The following is a 10,907-nucleotide window of genomic DNA, read 5'->3' as shown; positions in this document are numbered from 1 at the left end:
CTACCACTCTCTGAGTGAAGAAGTTTCTCCTCATCTCAGTTTTGAAAGAGCAGCCCCTTATTCTAAGATTATTCCCGCTAGTTCTAGTTTCACCCATCATTGGTAACATCCTCACCGCATCCACCCGATCAAGCCCCTTCACAATCTTATATGTTTCAATAAGATCACCTCTCATTCTTCTGAACTTGAATGTCCTTGACTGCTGAAGTGTTCCCCGATGGGAGGGAACACTCCTGCCTGGCGATTGTTGTGCAGTGTCCATTCATCTGCTGTCGCAGTGTCTGCATGGTTTCGCTGATGTACCATGCTCCGGGGTTTTCTCTCCTGCAACATATGAGGTAGACAACTTTGGCCGAGTCACATGAGTGTGTACCATGTAACTGGTGGGTGGTGTCCTCACGTGTGATGATGGTATCTGTGTTGATGATCAGGCATGTATTGCAGAGGATGCCGTGGCAGGTTTGTGTGGTGTCCTGGTCGCTGTTCTCCTGAAAGCTGGGTAATTTGCCATGAACGATGGTCTGTCTGAGGTTAGGCGGCTGTTTGAAGGCGAGTAGTGGAGTCGTGGGGATGGCCTTAGTGAGGTGTTCGTCCTCATCGATGACATGTTGAAGGCTGCAAAGTGCATGGCGTAGTTTCTGCGCTCCGAAGAAGTACTGGACAACGAAGGGTACTCTGTTGGTTGTGTCCCGTGTTTGTTTTCTGAGGAGGTCTATGCGATCATTCGTGGTGGCCCGTCGGAACACATTCGAATCAATCCCTCCCGGGGTCAGAGTGTATAGCTAATCTCACATGAGTCGAGCATCATATCCCGTTCTTACGAGGGCATCTTTCAGCGTCTGTAGGTGTCCATCGGGTTCGTCCTCGTCTGAGCAGATCCTGTGTATTCGCAGGGCTTGTCCGTAGGGGATGGCTTCTTTAACGTGGTTAGGGTGGAAGCTGGAGAAGTGGTGCATCGTGAGGTTATCCCTGGGCTTGCGGTAGTGTGAAGTGCTGAGATGTCCGTCTTTGATGGAGATTCGTGTGTCCAAGAATGAAAGCGATTCTGAGGAGTTGTCCATGGTGAGTTTGATGGTGGGATGGAACTTGATGATGTTATCATGTAGTCTTTTCAGTGATTCTTCGCCTTGTGTCCATAGGAAGAAAATGTCGTCGATGTAACTGGTGTATGGCATAGGTTGGAGGTCCCGTGCAGTGATGAATTCTTGCTCCAACTTGTGCATGAAGATGTTGGCGTATTGGGGTGCGAATTTGGTCCCCATGGCTGTTCCGTGTGTTTGGGTAAAGAACTGGTTGTCGAAGGTGAAGACATTGTGGTCAAGGGTGAAGTGGGTGAGTTGCAGAATGGCGTCTGGAAACTAGCTGTTGCTGGTGTTGAGCACTGAGGCTGTCGCAGCGATGCCGTCATCGTGGGGGATACTGGTGTAGAGTGCCGAGACGTCCATTGTGGCGAGGAGTATTCCTGGTTCAACTGGTTCGTGGGTGCTGTGTTTTTGTAAGAATTCTGTAGTTTCACGACAGCAGCTGGGTTTTCCCTGTACGATGGGTTTCAGGATGCCCTCGAGGTATCCAGAAAGGTTATCACACAGGGTTCCGTTGCCTGATACGATAGGACGTCTGGGTGTGTTGGCTTTGTGCATCTTTGGGAGGCAGTAGAAGTCTCCCACACAGGGAGTACGTGCGATGAGAGCGCATAGGATGCTTTGAAGGTCTGGATCAAAGGTCTTGGTCAGTCTGTTGAGTTGGTGGGTGTGTTCTCTGGTCGGATCTGAGGGTAACTGTCTGTAGTATTCCTGGTTGTACAGTTGTCGGTATGCTTCTTTGCAATAGTCCGTTCAGTTGTGTATGACGATGGCTCCTCCTTTGTCTGCTGGTTTGATGACGCTGTTGTGCTTGGTCTTGGGAGCGTGGATGGAGTTGCGTTGTGCTCGGGTGACACTCTGGGCTGTCTTGTGAGTGTGGCTGATGAATCTGGCGTTGCTGCATCTCCTGACAGCTTGAGCATAAATGTCAAGCTTAGGGCAGCGACCCTCAGGAGGGGTCCAATTTGACTCTTTTTTCTGTGGTTGCTGCACTGCGGATCCCTCTGTCTCCTCTTCTGGATCATTGAGTGTCTCATTGGTTTCGCTGCTGACATCTTGGGATTTGTGGAAGAATTCCCGTAGCCTCATTCTCCTGATGAATTCCTCTGTGTCTGCCGTGCGACCTATGGGGTCCATTTTGGTGGTGGGGCAGACATTGAGCCCTCGACTAAGGACTTCGATTTCGTCTGGTTGAAGGGTGTGGTCAGACAAGTTGACGATGGACTTCCCTGCGGTTTCAACCGTGCTACCGGGGGAGGCTTGGTTGCTGCTGTGTAAGCATTCTCCAAGGCGGCCTTCGAGACACACGACACGCAAAATTGTCGAGCCTAAACTGATAGCCAGATTCCGAACTCATGAGGACGGCCTCAATCAGGATCTTGGCTTCATGCCACGCGACATGTAACCCCACCTGACGTAGAGTCATCCAGACTCGGTTCGTCGTTGGCATGTTCTCTCTACACAGATTGGCAGGACCTGCTGTGATTTCCTGCAAAAAAATAGTTTTTTGTTTGTTTTTTGTTTTTCATACAGACGCCAGCATCTTCAATATTTGACCCTTTGTGACCACACCTCCTTATTCCTTGATGTAATGTTTTCCTGACTGATCTGTTTTGACACCATTCACACTTGTGATTGCTGTAATCATCTCTCTGCCTAGGTGTGATAAAGGGCATTTAGAAAGTTTACCTGTAATCATCTGGCAGTACTCTCTGACTATATATGCTGTGCTTATATGCAACTCTTCACTTCACCTGATGAAGGAGCAGCACTCCAAATCTTCTGATTTCAAATAAAGCTGTTGGACTATAACCTGGTGTTGTGTGACTTCCTACATTTGTCCAGCCCAGTCCAACACCGGCATCTCCACATCATAGAAAATGATGGTCAGAGCCTCTGCTATTTCCTCTTTTGCTGCTCTTAATAGCCTGGGCTACATCTAGTCAGGGTCGAGGGATTTATTCGCTTTCAAAGATGCTAAGTCCTTTAATACTTGCTCTCTCAGTCTGCTTCTGTCTAGCACAGTCTATCAGTTTCAATCTGACGATCTGTTTCACGAGTCTGTCTCTGTCTGTCTCTATGTTACAGTCTGTCTGTTTCTATGTATTTCTCTGTCTACCTGCCTCTGTCTGTCTCACACACATGCACACACACACGCACACCAACACGCAGAAATACAGAAACATTCGGAGAGTGAGACAGACTAAGCCAGACAGACAGAGGCAGGCAGAGGAAGACATTTAAAGAGACAGACTGCGCCAGAGAGACACACACAGAAACGCATGCAGAAAGTGACTGGCAAAGAGAAATAGACAGACTGTGCCAGACAGAGACATACAGAGACAGACAGAAGAGACAGACAGTGGAAGACTGTAGAAGTGAATTACTGAGACAGATGGAGGCTGATGCAGAATGTGACAGACAATCTGACAGAGGTAGATAAACAGATGTAGGCAGAGAGACATAATAAGCCGGAACACAGGCAGTGATACAGACAGACAGATGCAGAGATATACATAAACACAGAGAGGCAGAGAGGCCAAGACAGTGACACAGACAGAGAGACAGACAGAGAAACAAACAAAGACAGACAGCGAGAGACGGAGAAATACAGAGACAGATGGATTGGCACAGACAGACAGACTGACAGAGAAACAGACAAAGACAGACAGAGTCAGGCAGACAGAGACAGCGAGAAAGAGTTAGACAAACAGGCAGAGAGATAGAGACAGACAGAGACAAACTCAGACTGACAGAGCCAGACAGAGGTAGACTCTTCTCTTCTTAGGCAGTCCCTCGGAACCGAGGATGACTTGCTTCTACACTGAAGATTAGTTTTCAGGTGACTGATGAGTCCAATGTGGGACATACAGTCACTATCACAGGTGGGACAGACGGTGCGTGGGGTGCTTGCGTTGAAGGGGCGAGTGGGTGGGGTGCTTGGGTTGACGGGGTTGGTGGGTGGGGTGCTTGAGTCCACGGGGCCGGTGGGTGAGGCAGACGGTGGTTGAAGGGGCAGTTGGGTGGTGTGCTTGGTTAACGTGCACTCCTTGCGCTGCCTGCACTTGGCTTCCACTTGCTCCCGGCAAAGAGTCTCATAGTATTCGGCACCATCCCGGATGCGTCTCCTCCTTTTTGTGTAGTCTTGGTCCAGGGTTTCACAGGTGTCGGTGGGGAAGTTACACTTTTCAAGGAGGCTTTGTGGGTGTCCTTGAAGCGTTTCCTCTGCCCACCTGGGTCACTCTTGCCGTGTCGGAGCTCCCAGTAGAGCACTTGTTTAGAGACTCTCGTATCGGGCATGCGGACAATGTGACCCGTCCATCAGAGCTGATCGAGAGTGGACAAAGCTTCGATGCTGGGGATGTTGGCCTGAGCAAGAACACTGATGTTGGTGCGCCTATCCTGCCAATGGCATTGCAGGATCTTGCGCAGGCAGCGTTGCTGGTACATCTCCAATTCTTTGAGGTGCCTCTGTACATGGCCCATATCTCTGAGGCATATGGCAGGACTCATATCACTGCTGCCCTGTAGAACATGAGCGTAATGCCGTGTTTGAGTTCCTGGACTTAAAACAGTCTCTTCCTCAGGTGACCAAAAGCTGCACGATGTGGCGGGGCCAGGTTGGTAGAGGATCTTTGTCTTACGGATGTTTACTGTAAGGCCCATGCTCTCGTACGCTTCAGTGAAGGTGTTGATGATGGTTTGGAGTTCGACTTCTGAGTGATCACAGACGCAAGCATCGTCTGCATACTTTAATTCGAAGACAGAGGAAGGGACGACCTTGGACCTGGACTGGAAGCAACGGAGGTTGACGAGTTCCCCATTTGTTCTATAAATCAGCTGCACTCCAGCGTGGAGCTTATGGAGGGTGAGATGCAGCATTGCAGCAAGGAAGATCGAGAAGAGCGTTGGTGCGATGGCACAGCCTTGCTTGACCCTGGTCCGTACATGAATCGGGTCTACGTTGTGACCGTTGATCAGGATTCCGGCTTGGCTGTCGTCGTGAAGCAGATGGAGGATGGTGACAAACTTTTCAGGGCAGCCGATCTGTGGAGGGTTAGGACCATGCGCCTCCTGTCCTAGTATTATCCCTACATTTACACTAGATGTGACGGTGCTCCTGCTGTCCCAGTGTTACTTCTAAACTGACAGTAGATGTGACCGTGTTCCTCCTGTCACAGTGTTACACATAGAAACATGGAAACACTGAAGATAGGAGCAGGGTTACACCATTTAGCCCTTCAAGCCTGCTCCACCATTTAATGAGATCATGGCTGATCATCCAGATTAAGTACACTGTCCCTGCTTTCTCCCCATATCTTTTGATCCCATTAGCCTTAAGAACTATATCTAACTCCTCCTTGAATATAATTAAAGGTTTGGCCTCAACTGCCTTCTGTGGTAGAGAATTCCACAGGTTTACCACTCTCTGTGTGAAGAAATTCTTCCTCAGCTCAGTCGTAAATTGCTTACCCCTCATCCTTAGATTGAGACCCCTGGTTCTAAACATAACCGCCATCGGGAACATCTTTCTTGCATATAGTCTGTCTAGACTATTTATAATTTTATAAGTTTCAATGAGATCCCTTCTCATTCTTCTAAACTCTCGCAAGTATAAGGCTTATCGACTCAATCTCTATTCATATGTCATCCCTGCTCTCTCAGGTATCAGTCTACTGAATCTTCGCTGCACTCCCTCCATGGCAAGAACATACTTCCAAAGATAAGGCGACCACAACTGCACACAATACTGAACGTCTGGTATCACCGATGCCCTGTACAACTGCAGTAAGATATCCCTGCACCTGTACTTGAATTCTCTCGCTATGAAGGCCAACATACCGTTTGCATTCTTAAAGGACTGCGGTAACCTGCTTGCTTACCTTCAGCGACTGGTGCACAAGGACACCCAGGCTCGTTGCGCCTCTCCTTTTCTCAATTTAATGCCATTCAGATAATAATCTGCCTTCCTGGTTTTGGCACCAAAGTTGATAACCTCACATTTATCCAAGTTGTATTGCATTTGTCATTCTTCTGCACAATCACCCAACCTGTCCAAATCATCCTGGAGTTTCTCAGGATCCTCCTCACAGCACACACACCCACCCAGCTGTATGTCGCCTGCAAACTTGGAGATATTACATCTACTTCCCTCGTATAAATCATGAATATATATTGTGAATAACTGGGTTCCTAGGACCAAACCCTGTAGTACCCCACTATTCACGGCCTGCCACACAGAACAAGACCCGTTTTTTCCCACTCTTTGCTTCCTGTCTTCCTACCAGTTCTCTACCCATGTCAGTACGTTACTCCCAATCCCATGTGCTTTAAATTTGCATGATAATCTCTTAAGCAGAACCTTGTCGAAAGCCTTCTGAAATTCCAAATACACCACATCCACTGGTTCTCCATGATCAATTCTACAAGTTACATCCTGAAAAATTTCCATTAGATTAATCAAGCACGATTTATCTTTTGTAAATCTATGTTGACTTTGTCCAATCCTGTCACTGTTTTCCAACTGCTCTGCTATTGCATCTTTTATAATTGACTCCAACATTTTCCCCACTACCGATATCAGCCTTACCGGTCTATATTTCCTCATTTTCTCTCTACCTGCTTTTTTAAATAGTGGGGTGATATTAGCTACCCTCCAATCCATGGTTACTGTTCCAGGGTATATCGAATTTTGGAAGATGACCTGCAATGCATCTTCTATTTCTAGGGTCACTTCCTTAAGTACCCCGGGACGTGGATTATCAGTCCCTGGGATTTATCGGCCTTCAATCCCGTCAATTTCTCAAACACCATTTCCCTACAAATACTGATTTCGACCAGTTCCTCCCTTTCATCAGACCCTATGTTCCGCGACCTATCTGGGAGGTTATTTGAGTCCTCCTTTGTGAAGACAGAACCAAAATATGTATTTAATTGGTCTTCCGTTTCTTTGTTCCACATTATATGTTGCCCTGATTCTGACTGCAAGGGAGCTACGCTTGATTTCACTAATCTTTTTCTGTTAACATGTCTATAGAAGGTTATAAAGTCCGTTTTTTATGTTCCTTGCAATCTTATTCTCATAGTGTGGTGGAGCCACTAAGAGACTCAGAACATTTGAGAATAATCTCTTTAACTGCATTGAAGTGCAGCCACGTACTGCACCTTTAAACTGTTTGTTAACTATACTGTATATACCTTGCTGTACTCTGGTGATGACGTCATGACGCCGATCACGTGACCGCCAACGTCGCGAAGAACGCGATGACGTCATGACGTCGGTTTCCAGAACCTTCCAGCAATCTTCGAGTGCCTCGCAGCCTGAACAGACCTGTATACAACTTCTCCTGTAGTTTACTAGTTAACTTAATTGTTATTAAACTTTGTTGGCCCAGAAATTCCAGGCCAGAAGCGTGAGTACGGCTGGCATACTCACGCTTCTGGGCTTTGGAAATGCCGGCGTTCAGCATGAAGAGCGCATGCGGGGAACGCCGACATTTCCAGACCTCGAGTGCGTGCGACTGCACAGGCAGCGCTTGCGCACTGAAATTGCTGGATTTCATTCAGGAAATCCGTGAGGGGAAGTCCCTTGAACTTACACTTGAAAAAAGCAAGTGTAAAGTTGCTCAATGGCTGGGGAAAGAGATATATTTTATGGAGGAGCTTATGAAATGCAATATTTAGGTTTGGGAAAGGGAGGTAAGTTATTTTTAGAAATTTTAAGTAAGTTTTAAACTTTAAATTTTTTTTTTTTAAACGGGTTTTCAGAACGGCAGGTAGAAGGAGCAATTGTGGCTGTGTGAATGGAATGTGAGAATGAGTTATGTATGTATGTCCACATATATTCCTTTACGTATATGTATGTATGTTTTATATTCCTTTACTATTGTGTATTAATGTATATTTTTAATTATGATTTTCCAATAAGTTACTTTCTCTGAAAGTCATAATTAAATAATACATTCATACACATAAGTAAAGTATATATACATAACACGCAAAGGAATATATACAGACATACATACTTTCAGAAGCTCCACGATAATAAATATCTTCCTCCGCAGCCTCTGGAGCAAATGTACCCATGTTTTTTTCATGTGTAAGTTGTAATGACTGGACCTCACTGAAAGCATTAATGATAGCGGCAAATTATACTGCGCACGCGCTGCCTGTGCAGTCGCACGCGTTCTGATTCTGAACCCCTAAGTTCAGAGGACAGGAAATGCCGGTTTTCCCCACATGCACTGTGCATGCTGAAGACCGGCATTTCATCCGGCCAGATCCGTAAGTACCCAGACTGTGCTTGCGCATTTGGAAGGGAATTACTGGGCCAACATTTTACATGTCAATATGGGCCAGAAATTCCAGAACGGGGCTTGCAGCGCGTGCAAGCCCCGTATTTGCACTTACCCCGCGCTCGTGCCGATCAGCTTCTGGGACGCCTGAACTTACAGAATTAGAAAGCACATTCCCGGGCAGCGTATGACGTCACGCCGCCCAGGAGTGCAGCCAGCGCGAAGCCAGGAGCGTGCAGTGTAAGTGAGACACGCCCCTTGAGATCTCAGTTTCACTGGACATGCCCCCAATGTTTCTGTCAAGCTGCTAAGCATTTTTACATGCAAAGCAGCAGTTTAAATAGGTTTTTGGAAGTTTTTTTAAGATTTTGGTAACTTTTACAAACTTTTTGAAATGCTTACATTATATTGAGTAATCTGAAGTAGTTTTAAAGAGAATTAAAGCAATTGAAATACTTTCAAAAGCCCTAAAAGAATTTTTAAAAATCCATTTATTTATTTAGCAATGTCGTCGTCATACGTGTCTTCACACTGTTCCCTTTGGGGAACTGTATGAAGTGTTGGAAGGATTTATGGCCGTGATTAACGCTCATTCCGTGACCGTAACCATCTTTGAACCAGCCATTAGGGCGGTTAGTCCTATAGCGGGAGGGTTTTACGGGCTCCCACAAGCTATACAAGGAGGGGGGTCCACCCACACCCACAGACTCCACTCCACTTGCCGGGACTGTCTGGAGCGGGGTTCAAAACCCTACTCCTTCTGGCCCAGCGGCGGGGATGCTTACTGCAATGCAAAAGGCCCACTCCGCACAAAAGGTGACAACCATATGTTTCCTGTGCCTTTTCCCTCCCCGTGACTGGAGCCATATGCTGCCATTTTAAGTTGCTAATCGGCTTGGGCCTTTGTCATAGCGGTAGGATCCCCGCCGCTGGACCAGATCAGGGTAGGCTTTCGAACCCCGCTCCAGACAGTCCCGGCAAGTGGAGTCGGAGCTCCGGCTCTAAATTCTGGGTTGACATCCAGTGGGATATTTGCGTCCGTGGGTGTGGGTGACCCCCCTCCTTGTATAGCTTGTGGGAGCCTGTAAAACCCTCCCGCCATATGACTAACTGGAATGAGCGTTAATCACGGCCATAAATCCTTCCAACACTTCATACAGTTCCCCAAAGGGAACAGTGTGAAGACACGTATGACGACGACATTGCTAAATAAATAAATGGAATTTAAAAAATTCTTTTAGGGCTTTTAAAAGTCTTTAAATTGCTTTAATTCTCTTTAAAACTACTTCAGAGTACTCACGCGCTGCAAGCCCCGTTCTGCAATTTCTGGCCCGTTTTGCTTTACTGAGTCGAACTGCAATTATTCAGATAGGAACTACCATTCCTTCATTGGTGACACCCATCTCGTCGAACAACATTCGTTGAGACTCAGGAATGAACACGAAAGCCGTCGCCCTCAAACTTCCACAGTTCTAGGAACAACAGCCATCAGCATGGTTCTTCCAGGCAGAAGCCCAGTTCTCACTCTGAGAGATTACAGCGGATTCGACACGTTATTTTCACGTGGTCTACACTCTCGACAGCACCACGGCCTCGCGTGTCGTCAGCCTCCTGGGCAATCCACCAGAATAGGGCAAGTATGAGGCTCTTAAAACTCATTTGCTACAGGTGTTTGGTCTCAATAAGTCGGAGCGCACACGCAGGCTTATTGCTATGCCCGGCCTCGGGGACTCATAACCTTCCAAACTGATGAGCCAGATGCTCCCTCTTTTGGGTTCAGAGCCCCATTGTTTTTTGTTATGTGAACTTTTCCTTAACCAGCTACCAGAACCGGTTCAGACGGCCCTGGTCAATTCTCCGATTACAGACTGTGTAGAACTTGCGGCTGAGGCAGACAAGTTTTTTACTGTTGTGCAGCAGTATTGTGCAGCCACGAGGCGCCCTTCCCCCATGCAGGCGTGATGCGCCATCAATTACTCAAAAGACTGAGGTTGAGCGAGTAACAATCAGGCTTTTTTAACTAAAGAATGAAGGTCTTGTCTCGAGTGGTCGACCCGTCCACAATACTAAGGTACTGGGAGGTAGTCACTTATATACCTGGAATAGTGGGAGGAGTCAGCCGAGGCATGTCCAGACCTGTACCTAGTGGAATACACATACAGACACAGACAGGTTATAACAGTGGTTTACCACATTCACCCCTTGTTTAAAAATGAGTCCGGCGGGGTGAAGTGTATTTAAAAGTTTGTGTATTGGAGTCTCTCCGGAGGTCTTGTCTGACGCTGTGATCGACGTGGCGACGGCAGGGGTGGTGGAGCTTCCGGCGTCGCATCCCGTGTCGGCTGGGGCCCTGGAGTGTAGTCCTCGTGGGTGAAGGTCCAAGGCGAGCCGGCTGCTGGGGTTGGATATCGCGTCGTGGGGGGGGGATGGTAATGGGTAGTGGGTTACAGCGGTCCCCGAGGGTGCGAGGTCTCATATGGAGACTGTGTCCTCCCGCCCGTCCGGGTACGCAATGTAAGCGTACTGGGGG

At 47.5% G+C, this 10,907-nt stretch overlaps 1 pseudogene; it reads right to left on the bottom strand.

Moving 5' to 3' along the window:
• Window positions 1-357: 357 nt before the first annotated feature.
• On the bottom strand, window positions 358-1,445 carry LOC147081736 (uncharacterized; annotated as a pseudogene).
• Between the last annotated feature and the right edge of the window lie 9,462 nt (window positions 1,446-10,907).

Source organism: Somniosus microcephalus, unplaced genomic scaffold, assembly GCF_052327205.1.
Source record: "Somniosus microcephalus isolate GS21.2 unplaced genomic scaffold, FLI_Smic_1.0 scaffold482, whole genome shotgun sequence".
Lineage (NCBI taxonomy): Eukaryota > Metazoa > Chordata > Chondrichthyes > Squaliformes > Somniosidae > Somniosus > Somniosus microcephalus.
Note: the sequence above shows the minus strand (reverse complement) of the source record. Positions and strands in the feature narration are given on the sequence as shown.